The following is a 24,721-nucleotide window of genomic DNA, read 5'->3' on the forward strand; positions in this document are numbered from 1 at the left end:
GGAAAACTTGTCTCTGATCCTCTGCGGCTTGGAAGCTTGTGGTTCCTGGGCAGCTCCTGAACCCACCTCATCAGGGAGAGATGTTCCCCAGGACTGGGAGAGGAAAGGCCAGCCTCGGGTTTTTTTTTTTTTTTTGGTTGTTTTCCTTTTTTTTTTTTAAATTGTGATGAAATTGCAAACTTCCATCCTGAGATGAAAATTAAATGGAGGGAAGTCGGCCGTCGTGGGTGGTCTTCCTCAGGCGTTGGGAGGGAGGAGTCGGCCAGAGCTGGAAGAGCGTGTTAGCAACATTTCCAATAGGGTAATGACAGCAGGAATGATGGCTGTCCCACTCGGGAAGGGAACTCTAAAAGGCCTCCGCGGGACAAAAATAAACAAGCGTGCAAGGCGGGCTGAGGGGGCCTGGGTCCCTTCTGAACTTGAAAAACATCAAAGGGAATACAGTTATCAGGCTGTCCGGGCTCCAGGCTCCATTGCGTCCTGCCCAGAGCTTTTATCAGCCTTGGCCAAGCTCAGAGGATGCCGGCTAGCACAGCAGCTGCGGGAAAACATGCTGGACCGTGGAGTCCAGAGAAGGATGTGTTCAGGCCCCCGCAGATGAAACTGAGCAAGGAAGCACGGCATCTCCCGCACCTTGGTCCCCATGGTGCTGGCCACGCAAGGCAGCTCATTCTGGGCTTCAAGTCCACCAAAGCTGGCAGGAATCCACACCTGCCTGGGCACACAGAGAACACCTCTGAGCCCCAGTGCTCCATCCACAGACGGAGGGTGTGCTGAGGATGAAAGCATACAACATTAGGCCAGTAAATACATTTCGAGTTTCTGCCCTATTCTAGGTGTGGTTCTGGCCCTGGGGAATAGAGCGGTGATGAAATCAGATTTTAAAAGATTCTTGAAGACATTCAGTTAATAAAAACTTCTAAAGAAACAAAATTAAAACCATTGTGGTTTGGAGATGTCTAGTACCAGGACTGTGGTGATGGATACACAAACTTGGATGAGTGATAAAGGTGCAGAGAAACACGCACACTTGGTAAACTGGAGAAATCAGAGTCAAATGGGTGGACTGTGTCAACTTGAACACTCTGGTTATAACATTGCAGTAGAGTTCTGCAAAATGTGACCACTGGAAAAGACCGGACAAAATGTATTGGATCTCCCGGGACTATGTTTCTGTCTCACAGTGATCTTAATGTGAATTTTATTTAAAGCAAAGCAAAGCCCTGAACCTCCTGGAGCTCATGTTCTGGTGGGAACTTCCCGCTGGACTCTGAGATGTGAGAGGGTGTACGCAGAGCCCCAGGCTCCTATTAGGCGTGAACAGCCATGATCAGGGACACGGGATCCGTCAGGAGCCTGCCCGGCTGGAAATAAATGACCCCTCAAACTGGGTTATAAGCTAAAGAAGTTTTAACAAAGACAGCGTTTGCAAGTGTGGACAAGCCCTGTGGAACTGGACAATGGCAGGCAGCAGTGGGAAATTCAGGGAGAGAGAATGGAGAGGCAACAGGAGCCAAGGTGGGGTGTCCACAGGGAGAGGACCCCAGCAGGAGCAGCAGTCTTAGAGAGGAAGACGCAGTGGGCCAGGTGGCCTTGCAGGAGGGTCCGAGAACACCCGGGCTCCTTCCCTGCACTCTCTCTTCATCCGCTGAGCTCCCTGTGGAAGCAGAGGGCAGGGCTGGGATGGTGGCATCCAAGCAGGGCAGCCCCCTGGCCAGGGAGAGGGCGGAGAAGTCAGACATGAGTCTAGAGGGGCGGGCAGGAGGCAGAAGAGGAATCATTCACTGGGGTGAGCTCAGGAAAAGCTGACTGGCATGAGCGTCTGTCTTCTTTGCCGCTCGCCAATAGCCTTCTGTGGCACCTCTGCAGCGAGCTCGCTGCACTGACGAAGGCAGGGCTTTGGGGAACTCCCAGCCAGGATGAGGGTCTCCAGGTGCCAGTCGGAAGGGGGCTGCCTGCGGCCGAGGCCCCATGACATCAGGGGCAGGGGACAGAAGGACTCAAGGCAGTGATGGGGGGGGTGGGCACCAGGGACCTGCTCCCCATTTCCTAGTGCGTCATAAGCCCCTGGGCAGCCTGGAAAAAGCCCGGGTACCCGGGGCGGTGGAGGTCAGGGTAGATTCGGTCAATTCTGAGAGGGACAACATTTCAGAGAGTGAAATAGAAAGTTGGACGGTGCATGCACTTTCCTAGGCTGCCATAGATGATTATCACAAACCAGGTAGATCAAAACAACAGAAATTTATTCACTTTCAGTTCTGAAAGCCGGAAGTCTGAAACCATGGTGTCAACAGAGCCGCCTCCCTCTGAAGGCTCTAGGGGAGGGTCCTGCCTGCCTCTTCCAGCTCCTCGTGGCTCATGTGTCCTTTGGCTCGTGGCTGCCTCCCTCCAGCCTCTGCCTTCACACCACCTCACCTCGTCTCTCTCTTCTGTCTCTTATAAGGACACCTGTCCTTGGACTGAAGGCCCACCCAGGCCTGCTTCAGGATGAGCTCAGTGGGAGACCCTTAGCCTAATTACATGTACAGAGACAGGAGTCAAGATGGCGGAATAGAAGGACATGGAGCCCGGATTCTGCTGAAGATACAGCCAAAATACACCCCCACGTGGAACAGTTCCCGGAGAATACTTCACTGGACGCTGGCAGAGGATACCAGACGCCCCAAGGTGCAAGAAAGAGCTCCGTGTAACCAGCTAGGATGAAAGCAAAAAGAGAAAAAGGAATCGGGACGGGACCTGCACCCCCAGGAGGAAGCTGGAAAGGAGGAAAGGTCCCCCCACCATGGGGAGCCGGTTCTCAGGCGGAGACCTTAGCAGGACGGAGGGGGAGCCTCGGAGGCTCGGGGGAGAGTGCAGCAGCCAGCTGGTGGCAGCCAGGACAGAGAGAGAGTCACGCCACCTTGCTGTGGTCCCCAGCCCGAGACTTGCGGCTGCTGGTATCTGCGGGGCTGGGAACTGAAACTCAGGCTTCAGAGGACTGACCTGCGGAGAGAACTGGGGTTAGAGACAGTTTGAAAAGGGCCAGACTGTGATGCTGAAACCGCACACTCAGACTGGGACTGAACCCAGGGGCTGGGACTCAAAGCCGCTGTCTTCATTGAGAACGTATGCTCAAGTTCTTTAGTCTCATCACTGAAGAAATTTCGTGAGCGGCAGTGATAGGTTAGAGGTAGATTTATTGGGATGCACACTCCACAGAGTGTGGTCCATCTCAGATGACACGACAGCAGCCTCAAAACATGGGGTGACTGGTTTTTATGGGCTGGGTGATTTCACAGGCTAACGAGTGGGAAGATTATTCCAACTGTTTCGGGGAAGGGGAGGGGATTTCCAGGAATCGGGGCACCGCCCACATTTTGGCCCTTCGTGGTCTGGGCCTCGGAGCTGTGCTGGCGCCCATGGGTGTGTATTAGCTGACGTGTTACAGCGAGCAGGTCCTGAGGCTTAGGGTCCTCTGGAAGGCGAATCTTCCGCCATCTTGGGCCTAGTAGGTTCCAGCCCATTTTTGTAGTGTCCTCAATGGCTCTTTCTTTTAAAACCTGTGCCTGTCCCCTCCTTCCTGACCCAGTACTGGCGTCACCCGGGGGTGCTCGCAGAGGACGCCTGGGCACCACAGAAGTGCAGCACCCTTGCTAAGGGGCATACAAAGGGAGAGGCAGAACACCATAGCAGCCTCTTTCTCATGGCACCTCTTGAGCTCCGGGAGAGGCCCGAGGGGACTCCCATGGCAGGGACAGTCTGGCCTCAGAGACTCTGGGCTCTGTAGGCACCTGCACTCAGAGGCAGAGCCAGGGTCCCTGCTGCTTCCCACGGCCAGTCCAGGTGTGCGACCACTACAGTCCTGGTCCCGACTTCAGTGGGTAAGATCTGTGCTGGAGACCCTATGAACACAGCACCGGGGGGCTGCCAGGACCCTTGCCATCCCCAATGGATCGCTCCAGGGGAGGAATTCTCTGTGGCTATTCCCCCAGCTGGACTGCTCCCATCTCACCTACCGCACAGCACAGCTCAGAAGTGGGTCTGGGGGCTCCTACTCTAACAGTGAGGGAGCAGACCCTGTCCTGACAGGGCGGTGACAACCACAGAGCAAAGAGGAGACTGCACTCACTACCTGGTGTAGCTCTGGTCACAACACCAGTCACACCCCCTGTCAAGGGGACAAAGGCCAGCACACAGCAAGAAAAGAGACGGCAGCATCCATGCCAAACAGCCCTCACACCTAAAATACTAAATCTACATGGGCTATGCAAGCACGCTCCCACATGAAAATAGCCCTCCAAGACCACAGTAGACAATTGTTTATCCTAAACTCATAGATCAAACCAGCCAGTCCTAAAGGAAATCAACCCTGAATATTCACTGGAAGGACTGATGATGAAGCTGAAGCTTCAATACTTTGGCCACCTGATGTGAAGAACTAACTTGTTGGATAAGACCCTGATGCTGGGAAGGAGGAGAAGGGGTGACAGAGGATGAGGTGGTTGGATGGCATCACTGACTCAATGGACATGAGTTTGAGCAAACTCTGGGAGACAGTGAAGGACAGGGAAGCCTGGTGTGCTGCAGTCCATGGGGTCACAGAGAGTCAGACATGACTTAGCGGCTGAACAACAAAGTCACAGAGCAAGATAAGTTTAAGTAAAATGAAGAAGCAGAGGAACCAGTCCCAGTGCAAGATGGAGAGAACGCCCCTAAAAGAGCCAACAATGAAACAGACCGCCCCAGTCTGATAGACGCCGCGTGCAGAAAGCAGATAATGAAAAAAGTGAAGGAATTAAGAAGGGGGCTTCCCTGGTGGCTCAGAGGTTAAAGCGTCTGCCTCCAATGCGGGAGACCCGGGTTCAATCCCTGGGTCGGGAAGATCCCCTGGAGAAGGAAACGATAACCCACTCCAGTATTCTTGCCTGGAGAATCCCATGGACGGAGAAGCCTGGTAGGCTACAGTCCACGGGGTCGCATAGAGTCGGACACGACTGAGCGACAGAACGGAACGGAATGGAACGATAGAAATGCAGATGACCGTGAAGGGAACTAGAAACTATAAAAAATGGAGAAAAATTAGACAACTCATTTGCTGAGATGAAAGCTGAACTGAAGGCAATGGACAGCAGGATGAATAATGCAGAAGAAGGAATAAGTGACCTGGAAGATAGAATAATGGAAATTACTCAATCAGGGAAGCAGGCAGAAAGTCAAACAAAAAAATAAAAATAAAAGCAGTATAAGAGACCTATGGGACGATATAAAGCATGCCAACCTACACAGAACAGGGATTCCAGGGGAAGAGGTGAGGAAGAGGGACTGAAAACGTCTTTGAAGAAATTATGGCTGAAAACTTTCCAAACCTAAAGAAGGAAACATATCCAGACACAGGAAGCACAGAGGGTCCCAAACAAGTTGAACCCAAACAGACCTACACCAAGACACGTTATAATTAAAATGGTAAAAGTAACAGATAAAGAGAGGATTCTAAAGGCAACAAGAGAAAAACAAATTACAAGGGAACCCCCATAAGGCTGTCAGCTGATTTCTCTACAGAAACAATGCAGGTCAGAGGGAGTGGTGAGATATGTTCAAAGTCCTGAAAGGGAAAATCTGAGGACACGCAACCCAGCCAGATAATCACTCAGAATATAAGGACAGATAAAGAATTTCTCAGGCCAGCAAAAAAAATGATCAAATACAGCAATACTAAACTATCCTAAAGGAAATATTGAAAGGTCTTTTCTAAATAGAAAAGAAGCAAGAGGCTATTAGAAAGGGAAAATCATAGTTGGAAAGTAAATCACTTAAGCCAGTACACAGATTAAAAAATAAAATAAATTTTCTGTAAAAGTGGTGATAACCACAATGAACAGCAAAAGACTGAACTTGAAGAAAGAAGACATCAAAGGCATACAATGTGCAGAGGAGCATGAGAAAATGTAGATTATTGTTCCCCCAGAAAGTGTTTGCGCCTATATGACTGCCAGTCTGAAGCAAGCAGACATACGAAGGTGGTAACATACGTTTACAAAGACTCTTTCTCCAAACAAGGTCACATTCACAGTGTCTAAGGGTTAGGATGTGAACAGATCCTATCGTTCAACCCCCACAGATGGTTACAGGTAGTGGGGAGCCTGAGAGAGGAGAAGGAGGAGGGGATATCTGGGGGCCGAGGCGAGGAGAAGGGTGGGGGGTGCTGGAAGGCCCCGTTGGCCCACAGCCATCTGCCCTCCCCAGATCGCCATGGCAATGATTGTAATCAGGGCTCAGATGAAGCTCCCAGGGCCCTGCCGGGTCCAGCCCTGCCCTGGCCTCTCGTTTCCGGGCTGCGGTGTTGCTGCCTGCCGGGTTTCACGCTGTGGCTGGTTTTGATTCTTGGTCTTGTGTTTATTCGTTTGGATTGATTACCGTGTGTTATATAACCTGAGTGGCTACAGCAGCAAGCTGTATTTTACAACATCCAGAAAGCTTGCAATGGCCCTGGGTGCCCGAGTCAGCAGCATGGCCTGTGGAAGGAAGGGGCTCCCAGCAGGGGGGCCCACTGATGCCTTGTTCAATGGTGATGAATTTCACGAGGGTGACAGGTGGGCATTAAACCCACTCAGACCCTCTGACAGGGCCCGAGGGACAGCATAACGGGGCCCTCACTTTGGTGGTGATGGGTTACGGCCAAGCTTTCAACCCAGCCTGCTCAGGAGAATCACCAGGGGCGACTCAGAAATGACAGACGGACAAACCTGCATCCAGGCCCAGAGTGTCCCAGTGGCCCAGACATCGGCGTGTTTGTCTGTTTGTTTTAATATTTATTTCTTTTCTTGGCAGCGCCGGGTCTTAGTTGCAGCTTGTGGGCTCTTCAATACGGTTTTTTTATTTCCAGTTGTGGCATGCAGGATCTTTAAGCTGTGGCACGTGAAATCTTTAGTTGTGGTGTGCAAAGTCTTAATTGCAGCTTGCGTGATCTAGTTCCCTGACCAAGGATCAAACCCGAGACCCCCTGCCCTACATTGGGAGCACAGAATCTTAGCCACTGGACCACCAGGAAGGTCCCTACATCAGCATGTTTAACATTCCCCTGTCCCCTGGTCTTTTCCTTAAAATGGGAGGCATTCTCTCCCCCAGAGGCCTGCTGCTCCTTGGCAAGCAGTCAGCTGAGTCGCATGTCAAGGGCTTGGCCCCTACCTTCTGCGCCTGCCTGAGCTCAGCACCCCCAAGTCACCTGTGAAGTGAAGACATCAGCTGGGAGCTGACAGGGCAGCTGGGCGGTTGGAGGCCCCCCAGCTCCTGGCAGGCCTGTCAAGGTTAACTGTCCTACCATTCCACTTAACTACCTACAATTCCACGTAACTAGGCACCCTGTGCCCACACAAGTGGACCCCAGGTCTTGTGACTGAATCGGCCTGGGCACAAGAGTGAATGAACAAGGCCCACGGCATCCCTGAGCCCTTTCCTGGCTCCCTTATTTGGGCTTCCTGCGAACAGCAAGGATCGGCCCAAGCCTTCACCTCAATTAAACAGCCCCTCTCCCGCCCCCACGCCAGGACACATGCTCCTGCAGCCCCAGCCCACACATGTGTTGTCTCTGCTGTTCATACTTCTCCTTTTATGGTTCCTCCAATCCCAGTCCTCAAGCTGGTATGATACTGTTCAGAGCCTGACGCACAGCACTGAAGCCCACACCAGGCTTCCTGCCACAGGTCAGTGGTGGAGAGGAGGGGCTGTCCATCCCTGGGTGCCCATGGGGGTACTTCTGGGTGCCCACCATGCTGGGACCCTGGAGAAGGCACAGAAAAGTCAAAGAGCCAGCAGTGGCATGCAGGGGAAGGAGGCGGGGCGTGTGGTCCAGAAATGGGCCATCTGGCCTCCATCCTTTCCCAGTGGCCTGAGCCCGGGCAGGTACATAGGCCCTGCTGAGCTCAGGTGCCTCACCTGTAAACTGGGCTTGGGGAGCCTGCCTTACTCTGAAGGGCCACTGGAGGGTGAAATAAACTCCTAACGTGTCAGTTACGTGTTTCTGAGAGTGTCAGGTGCATGTAGCCCCCAGGGCCACTGTCTCCTTCCCTCCTCCACTCACAGGCTGAGGGCTCCTGGGCAGGTGTCTTTCCCTCTCTGAGTGTCAGTGTTTTCATCTATAAAGATGGACATGAGGTTATGTCCTGATCAGTGCCTGGCATTTAGTAAATGGATGCTCAGTTAATAGGTTTCCCCTTTCCTGAAGGTGCTGATGGTCTAGGGAGGACCAGTGTCCAGGGATGACCTCGTAAGTCAGGCTGGGTCAGGAGAGGGTTGGAGGGGGTTTCAGACACCGTTTCTGGCATGTCTGGGAAATTGCACCCCAGCTAGGGTCAGTGGATACTCAAGCCCCTTTCCATCTGTGCTCCCAAAACCAAGGTTAATTATTATGATTCCAATATGCTGCTTATACTTTTGAAAAGTCTGAATTCCCCATGGATGTAAGAGTTGTACCATAAAGAAGTCTGAGCACTGAAGAACTGATGCTTTTGAATTGTGGTGTTGGAGAAGACTCTTGAGAGTCCCTTGGACAGCAAGGAGATCAAACCAGTCAATCCTAAAGGAAATAAACCCTAAATATTCATTGGAAGGACTGATGCTGAAGCTCCAATACTGTGGCCTCCTAATGGGAAGAATCAACTCATTGGAAAAGACTCTGATGTGGGAAAGGTTTGAAGACAGGAGGAAAAGGGGACAGCAGAGGATGAGATGGTTGGATGGCATCATTGACTCAATGGACATGAGTTTGAGCAGACTCCAGGAGATGATGAAAGACAGGGAAGCCTGGCATTCTACAATCCATGGGGTTGCAAAGAGTTGGACACAACTGAGCAACTGAACAACAATTCCTCAACTAATATGTTTGTAGTGGGATAATTAGAAACCACAGATGCACAAAAAGAAGGAAACCCAAAACCACCCAGCAGCCAGAGATGACCAGTTCACATCTTGGTGATACCCATCCGTATTTTCTTTTTTAAAATGCAGAAGAGGGATCACCTTTTCCCCCCACAATCACATTTTGATTACACACTCTCCAGTCTGGCTTCTCACCGTCCCCAGCCACAGACCCACCCTCGCCCAGGTCACCAGTAACCTCCATGTGATCCATTTCTGTGGTCATGTGATTGATTCCTTGGGCCCCTATTTCAAATCTGTCCACTCTTCTAAGCAGCACTGCAGTATACATCCTTACTGCTAAAACTGGTCACACATCTCATTTATACACAAACAAATGTTTACATTAGCCCCTCCCCAAATGTGCAGCACGCTAAGGAGACGGCAGTGGCAGAGGTTACATCTACCTTCTCCCACCTAGGGGAGCCGGAGCTCAGGGAAGCCACACCCAGGACCTGGTGTAACCCCCAGCCCCCCAAAACTAAAGGGTGGGGGCAGCAGAGCACAGTGGGAAGCCAGAGATGGGATGCTCCTGCCCTTGGAAATTGAATGAACTCAGCCTGAAAGGACCAGGAAAGTGGCCACAGCCACACGTGGGAACTGAGCGCTTGAAACATGTTGGTTGGAGCTGACACACCCTGTGAAGTACCCGCCGTATTCTGAATAATTTATAGCAGAAAGCAGTAAATATCTTGATAATTTATGTTAATTGCAGGATGATGTATTTTGAATACAGTGGTTAAAATATTTGAAAAATCAATTCCACCTGTTCCCTCTTGCATCTTTTTGAATATGGCTGCTAGAACATTTTAAATTACATATGTGGCTTGAATTCTGTGTCTGTTGGACACTGGCCTAAACATCTCCCTTTTCACATACACAAAATATGTGTTTCCCTCAAGGAGCTCTGGCTTGCCCGCCTTGCTTCATTTGCTCTCATAGCCCTGGAAGGTGAAGATTCCTCCTTCTCATCTCACAGATAAAAACGTACCTCCCGGTGAGATGGGAGACTAGATGGGAGATCATGGCATGGGAGGCGGGGATGAGCGTGATCCAGAACCAGACCGCTGGCCAGCGGTGTCCCATCCTCCCCAGGGAGTCTGTCTGCCTGGTCTCCAAACCCGGGTCTGCCAAGGCCTGCCATGACCCTGCCTGGAGTCCCTTCGGGAGGGGTCTCGACCCCCAGGGCCGTCCTGCTCTGATTCTCACACCTTAGGTAGCTGCCAGACAGCTGGGGGAAGAGAGCAGGGCTGAGCCCCTGCTCAGCGCCCCTCCCCTCCACCCCTGCCCTCCCCTCGCTGCCCCAGGAGGGCAGGCTGGGGGAGGGCGGGCAGCTGCCCCTTGCCTGCCGGGTCCTGTCCCCATCAGGGTGACTGTTGACAGGACCATGTCCCAGTGGATGATGGATGCTTGTCCTCTCCCACAAGTCCTCAGACCTCAGAGCCAGAGGTGGCCCTGAAAGGTCTTTTGTCAGTAAATTACTGCATTTATTTAGCCCTTAAGGGACTGTGTACAGAGCCCGCTGGGCTGCGGAGCTGGCCTCGTCCACACCCTCCTAGACAGCCATCCGGGCAGGACAGACTGCCCTGTCCACCAGAGGTGACCTAAGAACAATCTGGTTCAAATCTCCACCTTTTGCCATTTCTTCAAGTTTCAGAAGCACCTTTTCTGTCTGTTATGGTCCTGACGGTACATTTTACATGACTTGTAGCAACTTAGGATAGTGAAGAGCACCAACTTAGGGGGATCCTCAAAGTCAGGATGCCTCTTATGGCCCCTGTCCCCCACTTTCTGGGTCTGAGCTAACAGCCGCTCTTAACAGAGTGCCACTGTGAGCTGGGCATTGGGCTTGCAATAGCCCTTCAACTAGGATTCCGATGCCTTGTTCTCTCAATTGGGAAACTGAGTCAGGAGAAGAGGCACGATGCCAGGAGATGGGGGAGGGGGCTCTGCCTGCCAAGGGTCTTCCATAGAGAGCTGCCCCAGAAACAACGTGGGGGACACCCCAGCCCTCCACGGTCCACACTGGGATCGTTAGGCAGACCAAAAAGGCAGGACGGTACCTCTGGAAAGACGCTGTTAATATAAGGCTGAGATGTGTTTCCTGGGTGGTTCACTGGTGAAAGAATTTGCCTGCCAGAGACAGAGGTTAGATCCCTGACCCGGGGGTATCCCACACGCCCTGGATTAACCGCCCTGGAGTACTGAGCCTGTGTTCTAGAGCCCGTGCTCCTCAACAAGAGAAGCCACTGCAGTGAGAAGCCTGCACACCGCAACCGGAGGGTAACCCGCACTCGACGTAACTAGAGAAAAGTCCACAAGTAGCAGCGAAGACCCGGCACAGCCAAAATAAATAAGTTAAATTATGTATACATAAAATAAGGCTGAACTAGAGAAACTGGCAAATAGTTGGGGGAAAAATGGAAACAGTGGCAGATTTTATCTTCTTGGGCTCCAAAATCACAGTGGACGGTGACTGAAGCCATGAAATGAAAAGACGCTTGCTCCTTGGAAGACAAACCATGACAAACCTAGACAGTGAACTAAAAAGCAGAGACCTCACTTTGCCAACAAAGGTCTGCATAGTCAGAGCTGTGGTTTTTCCAGTAGTCTTGTGTGGATGTGAGAGTTTGACCATAAAGAAGACTGAGCACCGAAGAATTGAAGCTTTTGAACTGTGGTGCTGGAGAAGACTCTTGAGAGTCCCTTGTACTGCAAGGAGATCCAACCAGTCCATCCTTAAGGAGATCAACCCTGCATATTCATTGGAAGGACTGATGCTGAAGCTCCAATACTTTGTCCATGTCATGTGAAGAGCCAACTCATTGGACAAGACCCTGACACTGGGAGAGATTAAGGGCAAGAGGAGAAGGGGCAACAGAGGATGAGATGGTTTGATAACATCACTGACTCAATGCACATGAGTTTGAGCAAATTCCGGGAGATAGTGAAGAACAGGGAGGCCTGGTGTGCTACAATCCATGGGGTCGCAAAGAGTCGGACATGCCTGAGCAACTGAACAGCAGCCACAAGAGAAACCGGAACACTCCTGCACTTCTGGTGGGCACACAAAATGGTGCCACAGCTGTGGAAAACTGTCTGGCAGCTCCTCCAAAAGTTAAACATGGAGTCACCATAGGACCCAGCTCTCCACTCCTGGGTGTGTGCCCGAAGGACTGATTACAGCACTCCAGACGCTCACAAGAGGCAGCAGTATTAACAAGAGGCAGAAGCTAGAAACAACCCCAGTGTCCAGCCACAGACAGACATGGTCTGTCCACCCGGTGGACTATTAGTCACACAATGGAAGGCAGTGTCGATACGGGCTACAACACAGACGACCCTTGAAAGGGTTATACTGAATGAAAGAAGCCAGACCCAGGAGAATCGGAATACATGTTGCGCGATTCCATTGAAATGGAATGTCCTCAGAAGAGGCAAATTTATACAGGCAGAGAGGCGATGAGGGGTTACCAGAGGTCTCTCTCCATTTGCCTCTTCTGGGGATGTTCGGGGCGGGGGCTGGGAGTGAAGATGGTGATGGTGGGTCCGGGTTTTCCTCTTGGGGTGATGAAGGTGTTCTAGAATTAGATAAAGGCTGTGAGTTTGTAACATCACATATGTACCAAATGCCATGGATGTATTTTGTTTGTTTGATGGTATGTTAATTCCACCTCAGTTTTAAAAACAAACAAAAATAAGCCTGGGCAAGGAGAGAAGCAGACAGCCAGGGCTATGGAGCTGCAGGTTTTCTCTGTGTTGTGGAGCAGGGGCTCAGCAGCACCCACCAGACACTCGTGTTGTTCTCGTGTTTCCTGTTTCAGGCAAGGCTGAGTCCTCTGATGCCCCAAGCCCCATCAGGCCAAAGAATGCTGAGTGATGGGCAGATTGGTCAGCCTTGGGGGTTGGGGGATGGGGAAGGGGCAGTGGGCAGGTCACCATCAGCTCCACACGTCCACCCCCTAAGGATAGACTCCAGAAACCCTCTGGGGACCATTTGCTTTTTAAAAGGGACAGGCTTCTTATCAAAAGCTCCTTTCAACCCCAGGTGAGAGTTTGCAAGTCTGCTTGCCCTTCCACCCCACCCCCCACCCCCACCCCCGCTCCCCCATGGAGACAATCCCCCCAGGCGGCCAAGGCTGAAAACCAGGCCGAGTTGGGGGTGGGGGTGTTGCAGCCTGAACTCCCCAGAACCTTAACTCCCCAGATGCTCTCCCTCGGAGGGACTCGTGGCTAATCCAGCTCCCTCCCTCGGGAGACCAGGCTCAGGAGGGTGTTTCAGAACCAAGCTAGAGAAACCCTGGGCAACAACAAAGAAAGAAAGTTAAAGGTCTCACTGCTCAGTGCTGTCCGTTCGCACGTACCACCGTGGGTGAACGAACATGCAGCCTTCTTCCTACAGGGCGTCCGTTAGTTCACAGGGGCGGCTAGACGCGTCCACACGCTTTGGTCCACGACTCCTCTACTGGGAGATTATTGCAGGAGGTGAATGGGGAGGTTCACGGGGACTTACGTCTAAGCATTTCTGTCCACACCAGTGTTTATAAAGATGAGTACTCAGGAGCAGCCTCGCTGCCCGTGACGAGGGGATGGGGTCAGTGAACACACAGTGAGCTCCAAGGCCGGCGTTAACCCCACGTCCTCACCAGGTGTCTGTCCTGGCTTTTCTGTCCACTGGCAGAACCATCATCCCCTCTGGATTGTGACTTCTTCACGACAGGGTTTAATTTTCCAATTTTAAAATACGTGAGTTCCCAAAGAATATTGAAAGAAATGAAAATATTTGATGATAAAATAGTAATGAGAACAACAGGATCTAAAATTATATAATAATTCAAGCTATATTCTACGGAGAGAAGGACAGAGACATAAAATACAGCAAAATTTACAAAGCAGTGAATCCCAGGATGGCAGGATTATAGTTAATAAATTACTCCTTAAACATTTACATTTTTCATATAGTTTCTATAATAAATATTTTGTTTTATAACAAACATGTTATAATACTTAGTTTTCAAAAGAAATAAATGCAAGTTTGTTTTTATTTTTTTAATGCTTTTTATTGTGGTAGAAATCACATAATATAAAACATACTATTTTAGCCATATTTAACTGTACAGCTCTGTGGCACCAAATATATTCACTTTATTGTGCAACCCTTACCATCATCCATCTCCCGAATTTTTCACCTTCCTAAACTGAAACTCTGTCCCCATTAAACACTAACTCCCCACCCCCCCACCCCCATTCCCAGCCCCTGGCATCTACCAATGTACTTTCTTAACCCTGTGAATTTGTCTGCTATAGGTATTTCGCATAAGTGGAATCAAACAATATTTGTCTTCACCTAGTGTATATTGAAATACATCTTCAAGGTTTAAGTTAAAACGTGTCCTTGTATGTTCATTTTTAAGTCCCTGCCTGCCGTGAACTAAAACGACTGTGGAGGAGCACACAGGAGGGGCATGTGTGTGTGCTGTCTCTGTCCTGGGAAGCCCTGCGTGCAGGGCCATCCTCCCAGGAGGCGGGTGTGGGCAGTGGAAACTCTGGCTGTGTGGGTCAGGAGACTGGGCTCTGGACCCTGTGCTAAGTGGCCCTGCCGTTTGCCAGACCTTCTCCAGAGCAGAGCCTCCCATCTGAGGTAGAGCTCAACACCCACTCTTTAAGGAATCCTTTCAGGGTTCCCGGGGGAGGGCCCACTTGGTCCACACCAGGCCCCAGAACAATGGAGGGTGTGAGACTGTTTATTGTTTGAAGTCAGCGGAATTAGCAGAGACTTCAGTTCACTCAATACCTAAGATCCAGCCACCCTCCAGAAACCAAGCCTTCTCCAAGTGACACAAATTGTTCTCAAATCTCTTATTAGCGATGCTCTTAACTGTTGAAAGATCACAGGCCATGGGGCAGACAAAGCCCAGAGACTCCGGAGGGCAGCAGTGGCAGCTTCCAGAACAGGCAGCCTCAGAGGCTGCGGATTAGGGGGTGGGGCGGGTGGTTCCCCGGGTGTCTGGGGAGGATGTACAGCTCAGCCAATCATGCTGAGACCCACGGGGCACCTCGAGCTGGACAGCTGACCGGCCCTACCACCCCTTGCCCTACGGTGGGGAGCACTCAGCTTGTTTTATAGATTTTTTTTTAAAAATTATTTTATTGAAGCATAGCTGATTTACAGTGTGTGAATTTCTGTGTGTAGCAAAGGGATTCAGTTATATATATATATATATATATTATATTATATTGTTTCATATTTCCCATTGTGGTTTATCACAGAATATTGAATATAGTTCCCTGGGCTCTACAGTAGGACCTTGTTGTTTATCCATCATGAAATAGTTTGCGCCTGCTAATCCCAAACTCCCAGTCCTTCCCTCCTCTACTCTCCTCCCACTCAGCAACCACAAGTCCCATGTTACAGATTTTTTTAAAGGGAGTTCAGAAAGATGACAAAGCTCTGAAAAAAGCATCATCCATTCATCCTTCAGCTTCCAAGGTGTCTCAGTGGTAAAGAATCCACCTGCCAATCAATGCAGGAGACGCGAGTTCGATCCCTGAGTAGAGAAGATCTCCTAGAGAAGAATACGGCAGCCCACTCCAGTATTCTTGCTGGAAAAATCCCATGGACAGAGGAGATTGGTAGGCTACAGTTCTCGGGGTCACAAAGAGTTGGACACGACATGGCTGAATCACTCAGCACAGCACAGCGCATCCATCCACCTACTTAAAGACACTTGCTGAAGTCGTATGTGTTGGGCACTGTTCTAGGTGCTGAGGATACGACGTTGAACCCAATAGACAAAAACAGTTGACGTCAAGGAGCTAACATTTGCTGGGCAAGTGCACACGCAGGACATGATGTCAGGCGGTGTTGAGTAAGAGGCAGGAAGGAGGCGAGGGTCAGAGACGGAGAGCTGAGGGGACGGCTCTGCCAACGTGGTGTGCGCCTCTCACACCCCTCTTGTGTGTGAATTTCGTGGGTGGGCTGCATCCGCATTGTTTTCTGGTGGTGACGCTCTACAGCTGTGCCGGCTGTCTAAGAAAAAACTATTTTTGACCAAAACCCGATAATAATAATAACTCCCACCTCTTGGGTACCCGGAGAGACTGGGGAAGCTGATGGTTAATAGCCCTTCAGGCTGACCGTCTGGAATCAGAGATCAGCTCCAAGTGTCACCTTAGTAAAATTTCATAACCTCTCTGTGCCTCAGTATCTGCATCTGAAAAATGGGTTCACAGTGGTGCCTCTCTCCTCTGGTTGGTGTGAGAAGATGTTTATAGACAGGAGCCCCGCCTGTGCTCTTTGCTTTTTGTTGTGATGACTTTGGAAGGCTGTGGAAAGCTCTGGGCTGGTCTTTCATGAATGTGGAGTGTTGCCTCGTGTAATCCTCTCAGAGCTGAGATTTCCTGATTGATGGGACCCAGAAGGTGTGGGGGATTCCTCCTTTGGATTCGCAGAGAGGTGGGACATAGCTCCTGAACTCCAGGGCTGCTGGAAGCTCAGCTCCACAGGAACCACAGTGTGTCTGTCACCCTGCTGTCTTGTAGAGAAACCAGAGCTCAGAGTCCTCCCCGTCCCAGGGTCAGAATGTCAGAGGGTCCCTGAGCCAGGCAAGGGTTCTGCTGCGTGTCCAAGCCTGCCCTACTTTCCTTGTGTCTCAGCCTCAAGGTTTGTCCCAGCAAAGACTGGCTTGGCATTTCCAGAAAACATTCTTCTCTTCCTTAAGAATAGAGCCCAGTTTATCACAAAACAGAAGCTCAGGGGTCAGGCCCTGGAAAGCATTGAGGAGGGGAATGGTGGTCTCACTTTTGGTGGTGGAAGCGGGTGGAGGCAGCATACCCATAGGACTGCTCTTGCTTTATGGGAGAGAAAACTGGGCCTGAGAAAGGAAATGTGACTCAGACTCACAGAGAGTGGCAGGGCTGGCTGGGGCTACATCTCAGAAATTCTCCTAAATAACTGAGTTCCATCTTGCAACTCGGTATTGCCCGCCCGGCTCCCCAGCCCTGCCCACCTGTGGAGCCAGACCACCCAGGTCCTCATCTGACCTCTGTGCCTCACTTACCCCATCTGTAAAATGGACACAAAAGTGATGCCTGCACAGAAGGGTCATTGCCACAGTGAACTGAATGAAGCCACGTGAGGTTTCCCAAACAGGGCCTGACTTGTTAGATATTCTGTGTTAATGTTCATTAATGGTTGTTGTTTTCCAGTCGTTAAGCCGTGTCTGATTCTTTGCAACCCCGTGGACTGCAACACGCTGGGCTCCCCTGTCCTTCACTATCTCCCCGAGTTTACTCAAATTCACGTCCATTGAGTCAGGGATGGGTTGCAATTTACAAGGCAGTGAGGGGCAGTGAGACATCAGAATTACTTCAAACAAATAACAGTAATGTATGTTTCAAAGTCATCGAGACTTGATCATTTTTTTAAGAAGATTTTAGAAGCTTTGTCAGAACTGTTTTCGGAAGACATTTTTGTGTTCTGTTTTCTCAATGCGTTTACCAAGAAAGAGCTGTGTGCTGAGACCAGGGATTCTTGTGCAAGTCAGGGTCTCGGCTCAGAAACTGTTCAGAGCCGTCCTGTTCATTCTCTTGGTTTTGCCAGTGGGGTGGGAGTGGACAGAGAGGCCGAGGGGTGGGGGTGGGGCACACAGGTTACCAAGGGAGGGGCTCCTTCAGGCTGACCACCTCAGGGGACCGAGCAGAGTCAGAGCACCCAGTGCGTCTACCTCACCAGGCCTCAACCCAAGTGTCTGACCAACGGAGGTGATGCTTCTGTATAGATGAAGTGGCCGCTGGACCCCTGCAGGCTTTCACCCAATGGGGGTGCACACTAAGGATAGACAAACCCCTAAAGTCCCCAGCATGCCAAGTGCAAGCTCATGAAAGAAGTTAGAGTACATAAATGGAGGCTCAGATCAGGGGTCTCAGTCCCTGACCATCCACCTGACCACCTGGGAGCAGGTAGAACGTGCTGAAGCTGGATTTCATGTCCAGTGTAACCCACTCCGAGTCTCTGGGGTGGGGTCAGGCATCTGTACCGTCGGAGCTCTCGGGGACCAGAAAGGACAGGCAGGGCTGGGACCGGCCCGGTGGGGAGATGGGAGGTGGAGCTGGGACCAGCAGGAGACAGTCTCTGGGGCAGACGTGAGCCAAATGGTGAAGGGGAGAAGGCTGCGAGACCCCTGCCGCCTGCCCCCACTGCCCCTCCCCCCGGCCTCTCTCATCTCCACCTCCTGCCCACCCCACTGATCTTCTGTTTCTCAGCGGCCGCCTGGCAGGTCTCCACAGCTTTCTCCTCCTGTCCATCTGCCCCCTCTCCCCCACCGTTCTCCTCTCTCCTCCTGTGTCCCAGGCCAGCCACACAGCTGGTCCTGAGATATCGCCTCCTTCCTGGCCTTTGGTCCAGGCTTTGATGCCGGAGGTGTAAGGTTGCTGCAGCGTCGGAGGGAATGGCAACCAGGCTCCTGAGGAGTTTCTCTTCCTGGGAAGCAGTGAGTGTTCTCATCCGCATGTGAGAACACAGGCGGCCTTGCCTGGCTCACCGGGGCTTCCAGGCCACACTGAGAACCTCTGTCCCAAGGCATGTTTGGCCGGACCCTCTGTCTAAGCCGGCCAAGGACCTGGGAGGTTCAGTGCAGTCCCACTGGGCTGCAGGATGCACGGTGGTTTGAGGTGTCTGCTGAGAAGCGGGGCAATGATGCCTGCCCAAGAGTGAGGGGGGTGACGTGGGGAGGCTCCCTGGGAGCTGCAGGGGCCATGGGTCTGTCCCCGTCCCCCCAGTGCTTCCCCGGTCACGCGCGGGACATGGACACTTGCTGCCCGCACTGCTGGCCGGCACTGCTCCACAGGAAGGAACCAAGCTGGGTATTGAAGTGGGTAATAGCTGGAAGGCACACTGCTCATTGTCTGTGTTGGGAAAGGGAAGACAATTTCCCAGCAAGGGCCTGGGGCAGATCAGGTCTTAGGAGGGGAATCTGCGGAGCTTGCATCGCTTTGAGACCAGACGTGACTGAAATGCAGGAGATAAATCAGAGCGGGGCTGTTGGTCACTGGATCTGGGTGCTGAGTCAGTTGACAGCAAAAACAAAGTGAATAAAATTCCCGACCTGTATTTTCAAAGAGCCTTTCAATCCCCCCTGCTGTGGGCTGGATTCTCTAGGACCACTTTGTTTTCTTACTTATTTTCTTATTATTATTGTTATTTTATTTATTTGTGTTTCTCCGCTGTGTCGCATGGCATGTGGGATCTTAGTCCGCCGACAAGGGATCAAACCCGAGTCTCCTGCAGTGAAAGCACAGAGTTTTAACCACTGCGCCACCAGGGAAGTCCCTCTGAGACCAAATTTAGGGGTGAAGGAAGAAAAGCCCTTAGTGATTGCAGGACCCAAGTTCATATGCACACTGTGCAGCCACTTTCTCAGGTCCGCTCCGAGCTGCTTCTCTGGGGTCCCTGGAAGGGCTTTAGGAGGACATGGTGACCCTGAAGCAGTGCGAAGAGTCACAGTGCTGGTTTGCACCCCAGCCTTTTCACAGGAGAAAATGCGGCCCAGAAATAAAGACGGGCTCCTGGTCATGCAGACAGTGGGGGCACAGGCAGCATCACCACCTCCCTAACCCACCCCCTCCCCGAGAGACCCCCAGTCCCGGCTCCCAGGTGGCGGACACACACACACACACACACACACACACACACACACGCCTGGCAGTGGGAACGCACGAATGCCTGAGACGCCACCGGGTGTGCGGAAGGGGTGGGATCTTATATTCCAAATGATTTTTTTTTCTTTTGAATGTAGACATCTGGCGTCCTATAAATAAAATTGAAAATGTAAATATTGTAAAACTCATTAGAGAGTGGTTTTCGGTTTGCTGAGAGCACGGGTCAGCTGCGACCCCACTGCGCCGTGGTGGGAAAGCCACCCCACACGCCGGCGTTCCCGGCACCGCACGACGTCCCGGGATCCCCCGGCTGGCCAAGCGGAGCTGAGCCTGACGAATAAACATTAAAACGTGGGTCGGTTGTCTCCTATTTATTATCTCGCATTAACAGTTTTCGAGAACTACCTAAAAACCTTTCTGCTCTCATTTAATACACAGGAAAAAAAAAATACTTCATGAAGGGAGAATACCGCATTTTCTGTCTTAAGAACACGGTTCTGGTGCATGCCGGTCGAGCCCCGAGACGCGCACTCGGTCAGATTCCTAACATTAGGTTTACAGCGCTCTTCAAAAGACGTTTTCTGTCCGAGACACATTAAACAAGCTTTATTTAATAACGCTCGATTTGACTTATCCAATTTAAACATTTGCTCTGATCAGCGACCATCTGATCCTGCCTTCGTTTCGGGCGGCAGAATAATTTCTCTGGGTTATTTTTCTTTGGTACAACGTTGATCCCAGAGGCAGAATAACTCCTCTTGAATTCTCTGTGTTTCTCTAATTCATGCTGCGAGTGGAAAGGGATAGAGCCATAAAAAGCCTGTGCTGAAGGCTGCTTTTATAATGTTTACGTCGCTCGTCCTCACATCTGTCTGGCTAAAGACAGGCGATATCATTTTAAAAACTCCTTCTAGCCTGATAATTAGGAGAGACCTTTTTCTTAACTTAGAGCGTCAGAACGTAAAAAAATTCTCAACTTGGCGATCTTTGCGGGAATATATTTTGCCATCTGCCATCTACTTGCCCCCTACTCAGGGATTTTTGTAACAGTGGAGTATACCAACCGAATGGTCATCCATTAAAAGTCAAGGAATTTAAGACAATGAGGAGGGAGAGAGAGTTTAATATTTTAATTCACTTTGTTTTAAAAGAGGAAATGCTGCTTTGATTCTACTGTCTCAGGGGTTATTTCATATAGCTCTTTAGATTACTGCTATTACTCCTGTTATGATTTTACTATCATGATATTGAAGCACAAACCATCTTTTTTTAGGGTTCATCTTTGCATGCCACCCTTTACAAATATCCAGCTCGAAGCCGGTAGCCCCGACTCCCGCCTGTAGGGATGGTAAAGTCATTCATAAGGACAGAAACCTCTGACAGCTCCACTCCCCCAGAGCAGCGCAGGGTAAGTTGGCCAGCAGGGAGGGTGGGAGCCCCCTGGCCGTTATCTGAGCGACCTCCGGTCAGGCAGCTGCTCCCAGGCCGGGAGGGGGTCTTTGTCGGTGGAAGGAGGCTTGCAGGGCCGGTGGCGCCTGGTTGTGGGCCCTGCTGGTGGGGGTGTCCCGCCCAGCCTGCGTCCAGCCTGAAGGGTTTACCCCGGGGTGATTTACATCACCCAGGTGTTCACTCGGGAAGCATCCAGGCCCCCAGCCTGACACGGCGATTGCCCTGGAGTTGCAGACTTCGGCATTCTTCTGTTCATAACGGTCTGGGGGCCAAAGAGATTTTTAAAAACAGAAAGTCCTGGCCCCGAGTGGTTCGTGTCCTGGGGTTTTCACACAGGAGGGCCGAGGGACGTCTGAGCCCGGGGCCCCTCGCCCTTCCCCGGGGGGAGGAAATTCCCGTGGCCCAGACTGAGGCCCTCCCCGCTCTCCTGCAGTGCCCTGTCCCCCGCAGGCTACTCTGGCCTTTCTGTAGCTGCAGACACGCCGCACCAGGCTTCCCCATGGCTGTATTAGCATCCCGGGGCTCCCCAAAGCAAAAGTGTTCTCCTCAATCCAGATGCAGGAGACGCCTGGAGAAAGACCGGGGCTGGTGTGCGTTTGTACCACGCGGATCCCCTCTGCTGGTGCTGACGTTTTGAAGACTCACTCTGTGGCACTCCTTTCACATCAGAAGCCTTTTCAAAAGCTCACATTTTGAGGCAGGTGATGCCGTTGCCGTTTTGACCTGTGTTTGCACGGAGGGTTCCTAACGCCTGTACCGGGGTAGCCTCGTGCCATCCGAACACCAAATTAAAATTAGCCCCGAGGAATCAAGATTTTGTTTGTTTGTCAAAAGCATATATTTAAAATGTTGTTTTATTGTACCCATCTCACCCTTATTTTTAAAGAGTTGGGACATTTATTACATATCCCTTTTTACACTTGTATCCCTTATTTCTCCAGTCATTTCTGATAACTGATGAGGAAGAAAATAAGTGTATTTCTGCCACATGGAAATATGTATTTGTGTAGGAGACAGGCAAGGACAATTATCGGGAAATTGAGAATGCTTCTTGTCTTTGTTTTCATTTTTACAAATACCTCTTTCACTGGTCCAGAGAATGCTCAGTTGATTCTTAGAGCTGGTCTCAGTTCAGCTGTTTCTCTCTCTCCTTGACGATATGTCTCCCAAACCCAGCATTTTGCCTCTTTATACAACCTGCAGATAGAAGGCATTTGGTCAAATGCTGGGGGCCGTCAGATCTGGGTTAGCAAGTGATAGAATTCCTTCTGCTCTGACCTCTATGTTTAAAAGAGTCTTTTCAGCCAGTGATTTGAGTACTAACAAATTCACAGAAGCACTCACATTTCTCCTATCTGTACCCCTTTCTTCCAAATTATAGATATGTAAACCTCCCCAACGTAGAAAAAGATCACTGATTTGCTGTGCTAAACTGGGAGATATTTTCACCACCAGCAACTGTTTAAAATTCCCACCCCTGGAGTGAAGCGGGGGGAAATCCATCAATAAAACAAACTTTTATTTCCAAACGTCAGGCTAAATGACCACGGACCCGCTTGGGAAAAGGTTGCTCTCTGTGACTGCTCACGGCCTAATATTGAGAACAGTGGAAAATGTCACACTGATCATAAGAAAAAGAGCCGGTGTGTAAAAAAACTAATTTTGCCGTCGCTACGGACCTCTCAGGGAGGCCTGGCGTGCTGTGATTCATGGGGTCGCAAAGAGTCGGACACGACTGAGCGACTGAACTGAACTGAACTGATGGACCTCTCAGTGGTGTGCATTTGTGAATCTCTCTTCTGAATCTAAGATGCCTCGACACACGCCTGTCTGTGAATGTGGGCGTGTGAAAAGACGTGTGGACACAGTCTGTTTGAACAAACTGCCTGAGAATGCTGAATTCCACCCACACTCTGCACGGCGCCAGTGCCACGAAGAGAACAATGTCATAAACTACCAAACTCATTTGTTTTAAACTCCGTTGGAACAGCTCCCCCAAAGCAGGTGGCTATCGAAAGATTTTTTTTTTTTAATTCTAAATAACAAGAGAGATAAAAGTGAATGTCATTCTATGAGGTCTGAACGTTAAAATGTTAAGAGAGAGTTAACCAGGGTCTGGTAAATGGCTAAACAGATTAGTAGCCTTACTTTTTAACATATAAACATCTGAAACCCGTTTCCTGTTTAAGAAGAAGGAGAAAAAAAAAAAAAAGTCTAGGTGGATGACCTGGGGCACTTTTTTTTGATTAACAAATGTGAATTGTACATCATGGTGGAAAAAAAAAATGGCCCACGCTTGGTGGTCTCTCTCCAGTCTGTATACGGGAGAGAGAGAGAAAAAATACAAAAATAAACGTTACCTTCTCACTTTCCGGGTGGGCAATGCCATTTCTGCAGTGGCGTCCAGGGCTCTGGCAAATGTTAAGGCTGTCACTGCGGACGGAATCCCTGTGGTCTGCGAGCCTCCGGAGAGTCCGAAGAAAAACATTCTCCACATACTTGCTGGCGGGTCCTATCTCCAGGCCCCGGCCCGGCCCTGCAGACTCGTGTCACCGGGCCGGCCGCTGGGACACGCTCATCTGACCCCGCACCTCCCTCACGGCCAGACCTGCAGTGGTGTGCCAGCCGGACCGGTTCACTGCTGCAACCCAGAGGACACAGGGAGTGGAGTCTCAGCCTCCAGGACCAAGCGCCAGCTGCAGTTTGTTCAGCTGAAAAGAGCTTAGCGGTTCTGACACATTCTGACAAGATACATTTTATAGGGTTTGTGCTAAAATTTGATATTGGAAGTTGGGATTCCAATTTTATGTCTCGGATAATAACAATAGCAGCTGGGACCTTTAAGAAATGTGTGTATTCCTCCCATTAAGAGTCACATAATAAAAACTATTTATGTCAAACACCTTATAAGGGAAAGATTTAGCCTGAATGTCAATATAACATATAATACTTTTTTATATTCAGATAGAAAAAAATCTGGGAAAAAAAATCCATTATCAATGTTACCTATTAGTTTTGACTTGGACCAGTGGATATGTGGTGGTTTTAAAAATCTAAAGTTGGCATCTTCTTGCTTTAATTTGCAAAGTCACTGAAGCGCCTCTTTTTGGTATTATTTCTGTATATATTAGAAGGAAGAAAACAACAACAATGCTGATACATCTTTTTTTTTTTTCTTCGAGTCCTTCTGATGAAAAGACACAAAAGAAGGGCACAGTTTTATGTGGCTCGATCTGATTTTGATAATTTCCAAGCCTGCAATAAAGAGTCGCTGGCCCGGAATCATCGGTGCTCTTTGTGTTCTCAGAGAGCAGCTGTGGCTTCGGGTTCAGGCTGGCGGTCCCCATTCTGTTGGACAAACGGGGCAACAGCTCAGATGGACTTCTTCCTCAGGAAAGGAATCGCGACATCTCAGCTCAAGGCAACGTCTGCAGCCAGATTTCAGAGGGGCTTCCACTCGACTCTGGCCTCCCTGGGGTCATCACACTGACATGCTCCCAGGGGAATGAGCCTACTGCCAAACCAACAAGGATTCTCGCCGGTGCCAGTCACTTAGAAATGACTGTGCGGCCCTGCTAGGCCGGCTTGTTAGGAAACCCCAGCTTCCTTCTTATCTCGTCTGCTCAGACGAAGAGCAGAACCTGATTGGGATGAGAAGAGAACCCCAATTAGCAAAGCCGAGAGATGGCCATCTGTCCTGCACCCACATGCCTGAGTCAGG

At 50.5% G+C, this 24,721-nt stretch overlaps 1 long non-coding RNA gene across 1 annotated transcript; it reads right to left on the reverse strand.

The window, feature by feature from the left end:
• Nucleotides 1–19,935: 19,935 nt before the first annotated feature.
• Nucleotides 19,936–24,308, reverse strand: LOC148774427 (uncharacterized). Its single transcript, XR_016035803.1, has 3 exons — nucleotides 23,361–24,308; nucleotides 22,080–22,197; nucleotides 19,936–20,338 (listed from the first exon to the last, which is right to left on the reverse strand). It is a non-coding gene; the product is annotated as an uncharacterized LOC148774427 (long non-coding RNA).
• Between the last annotated feature and the right edge of the window lie 413 nt (nucleotides 24,309–24,721).

The sequence above is a fragment of the Moschus berezovskii genome, chromosome 22, assembly GCF_049115385.1.
Source record: "Moschus berezovskii isolate FMDL1 chromosome 22, NW_MosBer_1.0, whole genome shotgun sequence".
NCBI lineage: Eukaryota > Metazoa > Chordata > Mammalia > Artiodactyla > Moschidae > Moschus > Moschus berezovskii.